At 40.5% G+C, this 14,670-nt stretch overlaps 1 protein-coding gene across 21 annotated transcripts in view; it reads left to right on the top strand.

The window, feature by feature from the left end:
• The window catches only part of LOC105494330 (regulator of G protein signaling 6), a 626,815-nt gene that overhangs the window by 41,793 nt on the left and 570,352 nt on the right, over positions 1-14,670 (top strand). The gene's annotated exons all lie outside the window — the stretch shown is intronic.

The raw sequence follows: 14,670 nt of genomic DNA, 5'->3' as shown, positions 1-14,670 counted from the left end.
GAGCCCAGGAAAGAGTCTATAAATGGACGAGGATATTTGGGTATTTGTTCTGGTTGCCCCACTAGCTCACGTCTGGCCATGCATAAGTTGTTTCTACTTTTTGTTAAGTCTAGCTCTTTAATTTGTGAAGTGAGGGGTTAGCTGTGCTAGGTGATCTCTAAAGCATTTTTTAGTTCTAACATTCTAGGTCTTTCGTAATCTAAAATAGAGAAACCCACCTTTTATTATTTGTATTATTTCATAGCCTCCTTCACTTTATTTTTAATTTTCTTTAAAAAGTGAACCCAGCCAAAATTTTAAAAACAGGTAAGTCAGAATGTTTAAAACAAATGGCTTTTGGTCTTCAGCACTTAGGGCTTGTTTTTTGTTGTTTTTTTTTTCTTCACTCTTTTTTTTTTTTTTTTAACATTAAATAAAATTCCTGGCCAGGTGCAGGGGCTCATGCCTGTAATCCCAACACTTTGGAAGGCCAAGGCAGGCCGATCACCTGAGGTCAGGAGTTCAAGATCAGGTTAGTCAACATGGTGAAACCCTGTCTCTACTAAAAATACAAAAATTAGCCAGGCGTGGTGGCGCATGCCTGTAATCCCAGCTACTTGGGTGGCTGAGGCAGGAGAATCACTTGAGCCTGGGAGGCGGAAGCTACAGTGAGCAGAGATGGCACCACTGCACTCCAGCCTGGGTGACAGAGTAAGACTCTGTCTCAAAATACAATAAAATACAATAAAATATGATACAGTAAAATAAATTCTCAAGGACTAACTTAAGAAAGTGTTCAGGGTAACTAATTTAATTGTTCAGTCTGCATTTTAAGATTCCTTTCATTAAATTTTTTGAAACTTTTTTTATTGCCTTAGGAAAAAACTGTTCTGTTTTCCTTTTCCCCAGGATTAGACTTGCTGGAAGAAAAGCTCCCCCATCACATTTTCTTGGTTGGCAGGAGACAGGCGTGCAGGCAAGTCCCAGACCAGTGGTATCAGTGTCCACAGATGAAAGGGATGGTATTTTTAGTGTGAGGAATAGCTCAGTGTGGTTTAGTATGATGCATTTCGATGAGTATAACTTTCTAATTTGAAAAGCCTTTGGTGTGTTTAAGTCTTCGTTTCATCTTTCCAATTTTTCCCCCTCATTTCTTTTCAAGGAGTCTAAGATTTTTCATTTTGGCAGGCAGTTGATCACTCTTGTTATTGATACTCCTTTTCAGTATTCTTACACTATGGAGAACCTGAATGGCTGTAAATTCCCTATTGGCAGGATTTTGAACAAGAAAAAATAAAAGCAAATAGATATCTGTGAAGGAAAAATATATACATTTTAAAATTATTGGAGGATAGAAGGATTACTTTTAAAAATTCTGTTAGTTTGCCAATTCAGATCAAAACAGAAAATGGACACTTTTTTTGATCAGCATTCTCTTTTCTAAAAACTTATTTCAATAAAGTAAAGAATATGCAAAGATATATATATAGATATAGATATAGACATACACCCACTCCAAAAGAATAGTGATATCTTTCTGGTAAATAATATCCAAAGTTTGGAAAGAAATCAAATATCCATTGAAAGGAAACTAATTTTAGGGGGATAGGATTCACATTTGGAATGATCTCAGAGTTAGTTAACTGGATTTCTGTTCTGGTCAACCTAATAATTGTCTTGAAAGGGAGATGGCTACTGACATTCTGGGATATGGTTAGGGAGAATGTTCTTTATTTTTAAAACCCTACAAGATTTTTTGATTTTTTAAAAATAAAATGTTTTGTCTTGTTTGTTAAATATGATGGTTATGTAGGTTTACTCAAAAGTGATTTTTTTCATTGTTCTTTGTTGTTTTCTGCATCTCTGTGCTTACATCTGAAATAATTTTTAGTATTTTCTTTAGTGCAGGTCTGCTGAAGATAAATTCTCTCAGTTTTTGTTTGTCTAAAATATTTTTGGGTCAGGCACTTTGGCTTATGCCTGTAATCCCAGCACTTGGGAGGCCAAGGCAGGAAGATCACTTGGCCCAAGAATTTGAGGCCAGTCTGTGCAACATAGGGAGACAACGTCTCTACAAAAAGAAAGAAAGAAAAAAAATTAGCTATGCATGTTAGTGCATGCCTGTAGTCCCAGCTACTCAGGAGGTGGAGGTGGGAGAATCACTTGAGCCTGGGAGGTCAAGGCTGCAGTGAGCCATGATTGTGCCACCTCACTCTAGCCTGGGCAACAGAGTGAGGCATGGTTTCAAAGAAAAAAAGAAAGTCTTTGTTTCATCTTCATTTTGTGAAGGGTGTTTTTTCTAGATTTAGAATTCTAGATTGTCAGTTATTTTATTTATCATAACTGTCATTGTCTCTTGGCTTTCATTGTTTCTCTTGGGCAGTTAGCTGTAAGTTTTATTATTCCTCCTTCAAATGTAATCTGTTTTTTCCTTTGGCTGCTTTTAAGATTTATTTCACTTTGGTTTTAGCAGTTTTATTATGAGGTGTGATTTTCTTTTTAATTTATTCTTGTTAGAGCTTATAAGACTTCTTTTTTATTTGATTGGTGCTTGGGGATTCTGTTTTTTTTTCTTTTTTTGATGGAGTCTTGCTCTGTCACCCAGGCTGGAGTACAGTGGCATGATCTCAGCTCACTGCAACCTCTGCCTCCTGGGTTCAGGTGATTCTTCTGCTTCAGCCTCCCGGTAGCTGGGACTACAGGTGTGCACCACCACACCCAGCTAATTTTTGTATTTTTAGTACAGTCGAGGTTTCACCATGTTGGCCAGGATGGTCTTGATCTCTTGAACTTGTGATCCACCTGCCTCGGCCTCCCAAAGTGCTGGGATTACAGGTGTGAGCCACCACGCCCAGCTGTGCTTGGGAGTTCTTAACCATTAACTTTTCAAATATTGTTTACGCCTAGTTTTCTCTTTTCTCTCTTCTTGGGATTGTGTTCATATGTTATGACATTTTTTTCCTCTATATATAGAAATATATTTCTTGATATATTTCTTATGCTCTTTTCTGTATTTTTTATTCCTTTGCCATTTTGTGCTTCAACATGGATATTTTCTACTGACTTATCCTCCAGTTCACTAATTCTCTCTTCACTATATTAGTAATCTGTGGTTAAAGCCATCCCATTGAATTTGTAACCTTAGTTATTGATTTTTAAGTTCTGAAATTTTCATTTAATTTCTTTTTATAGTTTCTAGTTTTCTGATAAACTTCTCTATTTTGTCATTTAATTCCTAAACATATTAATCATAATTGTTTCAAAGTCCATATCCGATACTTTAAAGTCTTTATCACTTGCTGAACTGTTTCTGCTAACCTTTTATTTATTTCTTTTTTTTTCTGTTTATTTTTTATTAAGTTCTGGGCATTATACAAATAATATAGAAGTCATTTATGGCTCTAGGACAATGTTATGTTACTTCTGAGAGAACTGAACTATTTTTTTCTTTTATGTCAGTCAAAATAGGAATGGATTACCTTAATCAAGTCAGACACAAAGATTACTTGTAGCTGGACTTCAGTTCTTGTTAGGGCTAGATATATTTCTAGATCACCTTTACTCTCTGTAGGGAGCCCTTCTGGTTCCAACCAAAACCCTGGGTGCCCTCCTCCTTGGAGGACTCTGACCTCTAATTTTTGTCCTTTAAACTCTGTGACACTGCTAAAAGCTCTGTTCAGCTTCTTGATCATGCCTTTTGTTTAAGGAATTGACAATGCCCTTGAGAGACACAGGCAGCTCCAATTGCTGGGCTCATCTTCTTAGTTTTCTTCTTTCAGGTCATGGCCTCACAAATTCTTACTGTGTTGATTGCTTTCTAATGCCTTCAAACATGTTTGACAGAATGTTTTTCAGCATTTCCAGTTGCTGTCAGCAGGAGGGTGATCCTGAAATATCTAGTTAGCCATTGCCAGAAGTAGAACCCCATAACATTAGCCCTGAGAGAAGACGGATCCATCTTTTATAGTCTTGGTTTGCTCTTAAAATGTTTTAGAAAAGACATATCCTGAGTGTCTTAGTGGGCTGGGGTGATGGTGGTAGAGGTGAAGAAAAGTGAAACTTCCAGTATATTTAAAAAGTAGAATTAACCTGTGATTAGTTTTCGATGGAGATGAGAGAGGAGGATTGAAGGCTAATGGTCAGGATCTGGCCTGGGCATCTGGATGTTCAGTCACTAGGATCAGTGGTTGGGGGAGTGACACTGGAGCCTAAAGTCATCACAGTAGCAGAATGACATTCACCACAACCTAGTTATGTAAAACTCTAGACAGAGGGAATAAATGCAGGCAAATACCGCTAAATATGAAGTGAACCCAAAAAGAAGCTTTACCTGGAGGAAACCTTACCTGACTCCAGAAACCTTTTTGGTTTAGAAAACAGGAAGCAGCTTGTATCTGTCAGTATGACACTTTTGAACATTTCTGTATTAGTTTCCTAAGGTGCTGTAACAAAGCCCCACAAACTGTGTGGCTTAAGACAACAGGAATCTATTCTGTCACAGTTCAGGAGGATGGAACTCTGAAATTAAGGCATGGGCAGGGCTATGCTCCATTTGAAGGCTTAAGGGAGGTCCCCTTTCTTGCCTCTTCCTGGCTTTCTGTGGCTGCTGGAGATCCTTGGTGTTCCTTGGCTTGCAGCGGCATCACCTTGGTCTTCGCCTTTGTCCCACCTCACCTTCCTCATGTGCCTACCTCTGTGTTTCACATGGCTTTATAAGGACACTAGTTGTGGGATTTAGGCCTACATCCCCCTACACCCAATTGATTGTGACCTCATCTTAATGAATTACATCCGAAAGACCCTAATTTCCAAATGAACTTACATACACAAGTCCCAGGGTTTAGGACTACAAAATATCTTTTTGACAGACACCACTCAGTCCACAACAATTTCTAGTTTATCATTGCGTGAAGCTTAGGACTCTTTGCAAAGATCAAATGAACAAGTAGTGTACTTACTGAGTTGTTGCTTCTGACAAAGCACTGTGTGGGGAATAAAAAGTAGCATAGCACACAGTCTCTGTCCTAGACAACTTTACCATCCAACTGGGGAGACCAAGAGTGATGCAGAACTCAGGAGGAAAATAAGCTTTGGTTGGCCACCTACTATGTACCAGATACTGCAGTGGGTGCTGTACATATATTGAGCCATTTAATCATCAGAATAGCTTACTGGGTAAGTGGTGTTCACCCTATATTACAGATAAGGGAACTGAGTGTCAGAAGGAGTAAATAACTAGTCTTAAGTGGTGCTATCAGGATTTGAATCTAGATTTGCTGTATTCTGAAGTCTGTGGTTTGGGGGAAGAAACTGAATTATGTTTTTTTAAAAAAAAGACTTAAAGCTGTTTGAAATTAACCATAAGAGAGTTATTGTGAGAGCTGGGTATGGTGGCATGCATCTGTAGTCCCAGCTACTGAGGAGGCTGAGATGGGAGGACTCCTTAAGCCCAGGAGTTTGAGACCAGCCCGTGCAATACAGTGAGATCCTGTCTCAAAACAAACAAACAAACAAACAAGCAAACAAACGAAAAAGTGGGTGTGGACAAGGAAGGCTTATTGAGGAAGAAGAAATTTGAAGAGAAATAATCTGAACTGTATTTGTAAGACAGGGTAGGAGTTGGCCGGTGGAAAAGAGCCAAAAACTGATTCCAGGTAATGGGAGCTACGTGAACCAAGGCAAGGTGATAGAAAATATCAGATGTATTTAGGAGAAAACATATTTTATAATACTACATATAAGATATGTGCTTTATGTAATTATAGCCTCATTCTTCATATGGAGACCTTGAAGCAAGAAAACAAACATTTTTAGCTCTGTAGCTCACATGGTAAGGTACTGGCAAAGCTGAACCTTCTGCCAATTCATTTTTTTTCCATTCCTCTTCAGAAATAATCATTTTCCATTTAAAAAGTAATAATTCAATTTCGAAAGAATCAAAGCATAAAGTAGAGAAAAAAACTCACATATTCCTATCATGCAAATATGACTAAAGTTAACATTTTGGTCTGTTCCTCCCAGTCTCTGAATTTGTATCAGTAGTATACATAACACATTAACCTAGAGGGTAATCATAGTGTATGTGCTATTTTATGCTTCTCTACCATAGCCTAAGCACTAATCTGTGCCGTAACATGTCATCATTATCATAGTTTTATTTATTTATTTATTTATTTATTTATTTATTTATTTATTTATTTTTGAGATGGAGTCTTGCTCTGTCACCAGGCTGGAGTACAGTGGTGCAATCATGGCTCACTGCAACCACCGCCTCCTGGGTTCAAGTGATTCTCCTGCCTCAGCTTCCCGAGTACCTAGGACTACAGGCATGCACCACCATGCCCAGCTAATTTTTGTATTTTTAGTAGAGACGGGGTTTCAGCATGTTGGCCAGAATGGTCTTGATCTCTTGACCTCGTGATCCGCCCACCTTGGCCTCCCAAAGTGCGGGGATTACAGACGTGAGCCACCGTACCTGGCTATCATAGTTTTAAAGGTTGAATAATATTCTAAGTAGATAATGTACAATAATTCACTTATTTAGAGTTTGTTATTAATAGCAAATTAAAAAATTCCTAGGTCAAAATGTGTGACCTGTGTTACAACTCCTATTATATATATGATTTTCTGGAAGGTCAATATTGATTTCAGCATTATATATAGACTGGGTTTCTCTGGGTGGTTGTAAAAGGTCTATGTCATTGAACTACAGAAAGAGGGTGAGGGGATTTCTAACAATTAGAGCCAGTGTTTTCTTCACCTCTAAACCACACCCCCATCCTAGTGTCTGCCTGGCTTTGCAACACCACCCTTATCCTGAGAGCTTCATTGACGCCGGGGGATATTTAGAAATTTTCAACTTGGAACCCTTCCAAGACATTTGCTATTTTATTCTCTATTTGTTTTTCTTAAGCAACTGACTAAATAAGAATAACATTTCAACCTCTTTCCACTCCCCCCAGCATTTTTTCCTGCCTGTACCACCTCTGCCTACAGTTTAACCATGGGGGTGCTTCTTATATTTTAAAGCTAAATACAAAAGCACAGTTCTGAGAAGCAGCCAAGTTCTGCAGCCAAGTTTGAAGAATAAAACTTTAAAACAGCTCTTCTGTCACACACTTGAGAGGGGAGGCAGGCTTTGCTATAAATAAGTCACATTCCATTTCTATCTCATCCTTTGCAGTCCTCTTGGGTAATGCTTTTTGTATATGACTACAGTGTTCTCGAACTGCCCACTCACCCCTTTCAACCTTCCATTTTATGCCTCACTTTATTTAAATGTTCAGTAGTTTTGGAGTTTAGGGGCCCTGCATGAAAGAGGAGTAGACCTTTCCTTTCATTCTTCAGGCTTAGATGTAATGAGGTTCAGTGGCTAACTTATTAGAAACTGCACTTTCTCTTTGTCTGTAACATTTTCAGCAGCTGCCTGGATTAGTTTCCTATTGCTGCCATAACAAATTGCCACAAATGTAATGGCTTAAAACAGGGCCAGGCATAGTGGTGCATGCCTGTAATTCTAGCACTTTGGGAGGCTGAGATGGGCAGATTGCTTAAGCTCAGGAGTTCAAGACTGCCTGGCCAACATGGCGAGACCCCATCTCTATTAAAAAAAAAAATACAAAAATTTTCTGGGTGTGGTGGCACGCACCTGTAATCTCAACTACTCAGGAGGCTGAGGTGGGAGGATCACCTGAGCCTGGGGAGGTCAAGGCTGCAGTGAACCATGATCATGCCACTGCACTCCAGCCTGGGTGACAGAGTGAGACCCTGTCTCAAAAACCAAAAAACCCAGAAACCCCACAGATGCATTTTCTTATAGTTCTGGAGATCAGGAGTGTAAAATGATCTGGCAGAGCTGCATGCCCTCAGGGGGCTGTAGGAGAATTCATTTCCTCCCCTTTTCCAGCTTTTAGAGGCTACATTCCCTAAGTCATAGCCCCACATCACTCCCACTTCTGCTCTTGGCATCATATTTCCTTCTCCGACTCTGACCCTCTTTTCTCTCTCTTATAGGACCCCCTGTGATTACGTAGAGCCCACACACATAATCCAGGGGTACCTCCCAATCTCAGAGTCCTTAACTTAGTCCCACCTGCAGAGTCTCTTTTGCCAAGTCAAGTAACAGGTTTGTGGGATTAGGGTGTGGACATCTTTGGAGGGCTGTTATTCTACTTATCACACTGTCTTAGAAAAGGAAAGGAAAGCAATTTTGGAATTTTTGTCTTTTTCATAGCTAGGGAGGGGGTACGCTGAAGTTTTGTTTTTCCTTTCTGTATTCGTGATGGTTGATATGTGGCAATCTACACTAAGTCTGAGATGTCTGCTTGTATTGGCCGAAGTTCATTGGAGGGCAGAAAAGAGGAGAGTTTCAGAGACTGGCAGTGAAGATGGGAGGGTGGCTTAGTTAAAGACCTTCACGCCTTGCTCACTGGGTGCTCCCGTTAGACCCCACTCGGGGCACAAACAAGCCCGTGCCATCGAGAAGTGACTGAGCAGATACATTCAAAATGAATAAAGGAATATCTCATTCACTGTAGTCCCATCCAGTGTGAATTCCTTATAGGACTATTTGTCTCCGATCACTTAATATATTTTTTTATTTTTTGAGACAGAATCTCACTCTGTTCCCCAGGCTGGAGTATAGTGGTGTGATCTCGGCTCACTCAGCCTTGACCACTGGGGCTTGATCCTCCCATCTCAGCCTCCCCATAGCTGGGACTACAGGCATGCACCACCATACCTGGCTAATTTTTAAACTTTTTTTGTAGAGACAGGGTCTCACTGTGCTGCCCTGGCTGGGCTTGAACTCCTGGGCTCAAGTATATCTGCCCACCTCAGCATCCCAACATGCTGAGATTACAGGTGTGAGCCACCACGTTTGTCTATATTTTTAAAAATATTAATTACGATACTAAATAATACAGTGAATAAATAACCTTCTCATGGCTGTCCAGCTGGCACAGTAGAAGACTTTATGTGTTTTTTTCAAACGATGAAAGTGCTGGCAAAGCGCACTTCCCTGAGCTTGAGAGACATGTGCCAATCTGCTTGTTGACTCTGCCAAGGCCTCTCTTTCCATCATTTTCCATGTTCTGGTCAGGAGTTGTGATATATAGTGGCTGACAAAAGGTGCACAAGTGATAGTTGGTGGCCAGTCTGCCAGGGAAGAGTCTGACCCTGGGTAGTAATGTGATTCAAGGTAGATGGGCCCCTTGGAGGAGCTAGTCAAGGAAACAGATGATAAAGTGTAACTGTTAGTGAGTGAGCACGGAGTGAGCATTTTCTTTCTGAAGGGAGTTATTACTTCATTGCGTTGCTGGGAAGGAGGGGTCAGCAGTTGAAACAAAAGCCTCCCGTGGCTGATGACATGTTACAACTTTAGGATCCTTGTCAGCAAACAGCTTGCCCTTGGGCCTGATCTGTCCCCAGCCTTTGATCCCTTGACCCTCAGGATGGTTTCTACATTTTGCAATGGTTGAAAAACTTTAAAAGAGAAGCCATATTTTGTGATATGTGAACGTTATGTGAAATTCAAATTTCAGTGTCTGTATATCAAGTTTTATTGAAACACAGCCACATCATTTGTTTATGAATTATCTATGGCTTTTTTTTGAGCTACCACGGAGGAGTTGAGTGGTTGTGACAGAGACTGTCCGTATGACCGGTGAAGCCTAAAATATTTACTAACTAGCTTTTTACAGAGAAGTTTGCAGCTTCTGTTTTAGGAGATTTGAAAGAGACTGAAAAAGCATCCGCAAATGTCCTTGTTGGGACAATATTTCCATAGGAACCAAGACCCAGTGATTCCATGTGGTGCTGATTTATTTCCAGGAACCCATGGAGGGTCTAACTGGGGAGGGGGTATACAAGATAAGTTAGAAACCAGTGCACATTCCTGTACTACAAAAAACATACGAGATCTGCCATTCACCCCTCAAATAATATGATTTCTTTACTGAGGGGTCACATAATTTATGCCAGTACATAATTGATGAGATTTTTGTTTGTTTTCTAAATAAAAAACGGGCATATTGAGCTGCTGGAAGTGTTGAGTTGGGTGTTCTGAAATATCCCACTAGGATATTCCACTTATGGCTGGCTACCTCCATCTCAGATGCAATGTCCAAATGGCTGTCATTTCTGCAGGACCCACTTTGTGCCAGGCATTGGGCCAGTGCTTTGGGCACGTGAATTGCTCACACTTACAGCACTGCTGTAAAGTCATTGTGATTCCCATGCTGCATGTGAAGAAAGGAGCTTACACTGGGTAAACCCATGCCTGGGGCTCCCCCGTAAGTGGGAATCCCGAGTTGCAGGTCAGTCTATCTCTTCTTCACAGAGCATGCTCTCTTCACAAGACCTGGAAGGAACAAGACAACCACCTGGGGAGCTGCTTACTTCTGATCTTTCCTCTGGGATGCCAGGGCTATCACAACCTCATAGGCAAGATGCTCTAATCACTGAGTTATGGTGTTCAGTGATAATATCGACTTCCATTTTTATAATTTCTTCTAGCACTCTGCATCCTGCATGTTATATTTGTCAAAGGCCTCTGAAAAACATAAGGCAGACATATCTATCTCTGCTTTGTAAATGAGGAAACTGAAACTCAGAGGTAAGGAGGCCTGTCTAGGCTCAACCAGCTTTTAGTGGTAGAGCCAGACCTCCTGACCTGGGGTCTGGTGCCTGTACACTACTTCCCATGGGCCAGGCCTACAGGAATAGAGCTGCATCACTCACACTTACCTTAGCAGAGGCTGTGATAGACTGTAAGCCATATGGTTAGTAAGTTTATCAGTGAACCTCAGGTCATCAGCTGACCTCCAGAGACCAATTTCACATTGTAGTCTCTGTAAATTGTTTCACAATTTACAGTCGTGACTCTGCTGAATGCAGTGTACCTTTCTCTTCCCTATTACCACATCCATTGCTTGAGTTTCAGTCCCATCTTAGTCCATTTTGTGTTGCTATAAAGGAGTACCAGACACTGGGTATAAAGAAAAGAGGGTTTATAAAGAAAAGAGATTTTTTTTTTTTTTTTTTTTTTTTTGAGACGGAGTCTCACGCTGTTGCCCAGGCTGGAGTGCAGTGGCGCGATCTCGGCTCACTGCAAGCTCCGCCTCCCGGGTTCCCGCCATTCTCCTGCCTCAGCCTCCTGAGTAGCTGGGACTACAGGCGCCCGCCACCGCGCCCGGCTAAGTTTTTGTATTTTCAGTAGAGACGGGGTTTCACTGTGGTCTCGATCTCCTGACCTTGTGATCCGCCCGCCTCGGCCTCCCAAAGTGCTGAGATTACAGGCTTGAGCCACCGCGCCCGGCCGAAAAGAGATTATTTAGCTCACAGTTCTGCAGGTGTATAAGAAGCATGGCACCAGCATCAACATGTCAGAGAAGGTCAAAGGAGAAGTAAGTACGTGTGAAGAGACACCATACCCAAAGGGCATCCTGGCTTTATATAGTAATAAACCAACCTCATCCCATCTCGCCTGAGTGAGAACAGCAGCACAGCACTAAGTCATTCATGAGGGATCTACGCCCATAACTCAAACGTTTCCACCTAGGCCCCACCTTCTGACACCACCACAGTGGGGAGCAAATTTCAACATGAGATTTGGTGGGGACCAAAAAACCCCATATCCAAACCATAGCAAGCCCCAAACCAAACCAAAAGCAGATCCCCATTCATGGTTCCCCTTCCCACATGGTACCGAATGAGAAAGGGCTGAAGTCATGTGTTCTGCTCAGAAAAAGGCTGAGAAGTTATTGGGAAACACATCTTCAAGTGTTTGTCTCCTTTGGGACATGGGAATATGTTATTAACCAGGACAGCTGCTCACAGCTGCACAGGGATGTATTAAAACAGCTCGTTTAAGGCAAATTTTAAGTAATGGAGAGGATCATTCCTGGACACAATTTCACAAGCATTCTGTCTTGGTTTTACCCCAATCTCTGCATGTTCCTTCTTAGTCTTCATTCCTGGGGCAGCTTCCTCTGCCCACCTCATGAAACTTTCGCTCCTTCTCTTCTGTATGCTGTTCAAGGGCCATGTTCTCCTCTCTGCATGCCGAGTTGAGGATCCCCAAATTGCTATCCTCTCTCCAAACTCCAAATGCCTATATCCAGCTGCCAAAAAGGCATCTCATTTGAATCTGCCTCACTTACCACAAACATAACAGATAGAACATAGCTTATTTCTTGCCCTCCCAAAACTGTTTTCCCTTTGAGCTTCAGTGCTTGGTGTAGCATCCTCCACACAGTTAGCATCTGAGGCAAAACCTGAACCTGATTCTCCTTGACAGGCATTATCACTCACCACTCTATGCCCTATGAAAATGACAGGCCATGTGAATCCAATGCCATGTAAATCCAATGCCATGTAAAAAAAGATAACATTTTCTGTTTGTCTCCCTAGGGTATTATAAATGCTTGGCACCAAGTAGGTGATAAATAAATGTGAAGGACAGACCTGTTGATTAAGCATTTCTGAGACATACCCTTTATCTGTCTCAGATGAGATTCTCTGCCACATAGCTTATCCTTATATTAGGTGGATTGTGTAACTCTGAGGTTCAAACATTGGTTATTGCCTCTAAACCTTGCATAGTTATTTATCTCGGAACTATTGAGTTTGGTGGCTGTCCCCATCATGTAACAATTCTGCTATTACATTCCCTTGCTTGTTTTCTTCCTTCCCTCTCTCCTCATCTTCCGCATTCCTATCTGTGAGAGAGGATGAGAAAAACAGACAAGAAGACAAATCCATATTTCTCTCACCAATGAAAAATACCTTTCCATTCTGCTTTTAGCATTAAATGTGGTATTTGCCCTCTGTGTCTCAATTAAAACAGGTTATTTCCTTCTTAGTTCATTCCTTTTATATATTTTTTCTTGTTTCAGAAACGGTTCAAGTTAATTGTAAAAGAAAAATTCAGAAATTATAGATAAGCCCAAAGAAATAAATAAAATATGTAACAACCCTCTGCTCAGAGAGTTGTGGTTAACTTTTGAAGTACCTACTTCCATACTTTTTAAAAATGTACATATTTTAACAGAAATAGAGACTTACTGTACTTGCTGTTGGGAAACTTCTTGTCATTTAATAGATTAAGAATATTTTCTTGTGACAGTCAGTATTCCTCTAGACCAGCAATTGGATCACTTTGTTTAAAGGGCCACATAGTAACTGTTTTAGGCTTTGTGGGACTTACTATCTCTTTCAACTAATCAACTCTGCTGTTATAAGTGCAGAAGCATTCACAGAAAGTGTGTAAATGAATGGACATGGCTGTGTTCTAATAAAACTTTATGAAAACAGGCAATGAGCTAGATTTGGCCCATGGGCTGGGCTGTAGTTTGTCTATGCTCTGTGCTTGTCTAGAATATGTTTTCTCGCTCTGTCACCCAGGCTGGAGTGCAGTGGCGTGATCTAGGCTTACTGCAACCTCTACCTCCTGGGTTCAAGGGATTCTCCTGCCTTAGCCTCCTGAATAGCTGGGACTATAGGACTGCACCGCCATGCTTGGCTAATTTTTTTGTATTTTTAGTATAGACAGAGTTTCGCCATGTCGGCCAGACTGGTCTCAAACTCCTGACCTCAAATGATCCTACCACCTTGGCCTCCCAAAGTGTTGGGATTACAGGCGTGAGCCATCACACTCCACTAGAATGTCATTTTTAATGCCTAAATAGTGTTCTATTTTATTGATATATCATTATTTACTTAACCAGTCAGAGTAATAGCTAACATTGTTTGAGGCCTTACTGTGTGCTTGCAACATTGCTGCGTTTGTTCTATTTGCATTCTCACTTATACCTGCCCACAGCGCTGTGCAGTGTAGGTATTATTCTTTCTATTTAACAGATGAGGGAACTTGGATAAAGAACAGGTAGGTAATTTGCCTAAGGTTAGATGGTTAGTAAATAGAAAACTCAAAATTTAAATTTGTTTGATTTTTAGAGGCCATGCTCTTAACTACTCATTATGTTTTTATACACATTAGTAATTATTTGCTTGGATAAATTCCTAGCTTTAGAATAACACATGCATTTTAAGGTTTTGATATTGGTTGTCAGGTTGATATATATGGCCAAGTCATATTTCTCGAGTAGTATATAGCAGGGCTGTGTTTCTACACCCTTATCTATAACAAGGACTCTTTTGACTCTTTGCTGCTTTAATAGGTAAAACAAGCTTCATCTTTTTTTTATCTTAGGCATATTGTCCTCTATATTTCTTCTAAGGTGAGTGTCTCGTGCATATTCTTTCCCCATTGTTCAATGAGAGCATTTGTCTTCTCTATTAATTTGTTGGAGCCTTTTATGTAAGGGACTTCTGTGGTTTTTAAGTTGATGCTACATGATGTGTTATGAACATGACCTTTTACTTTAAGGAGATGTTGTCTTTACAATTGAAGAGAATTAAACGGAAAAGTATTTAGTTTTAACACAGCATTAGTTAGACTCCTGGAATTGAAAAAATTCCCAGAAACTGTAAGGTAAGAGAGAACTTATTCCTGTTGGGGAACTTGTCCCTTTAGTTTCTATCTCTTAAGTACTGGAATTTGTGTTCTTTCATTGGAACTATTGCTTTGCGGTGGCCATGGCAACATGTCTTAGCTGCCATGAACAGCACACACTTTGACAAAATATTTTTTTAGAGAGTGGCTTTTAGATGGAATTCATTATCCAAAGT

Source organism: Macaca nemestrina, chromosome 7 (assembly GCF_043159975.1).
Source record: "Macaca nemestrina isolate mMacNem1 chromosome 7, mMacNem.hap1, whole genome shotgun sequence".
Lineage (NCBI taxonomy): Eukaryota > Metazoa > Chordata > Mammalia > Primates > Cercopithecidae > Macaca > Macaca nemestrina.
The sequence above is the reverse complement of the archived record's forward strand: the minus strand, read 5'-3'. Positions and strand labels throughout refer to the sequence as shown.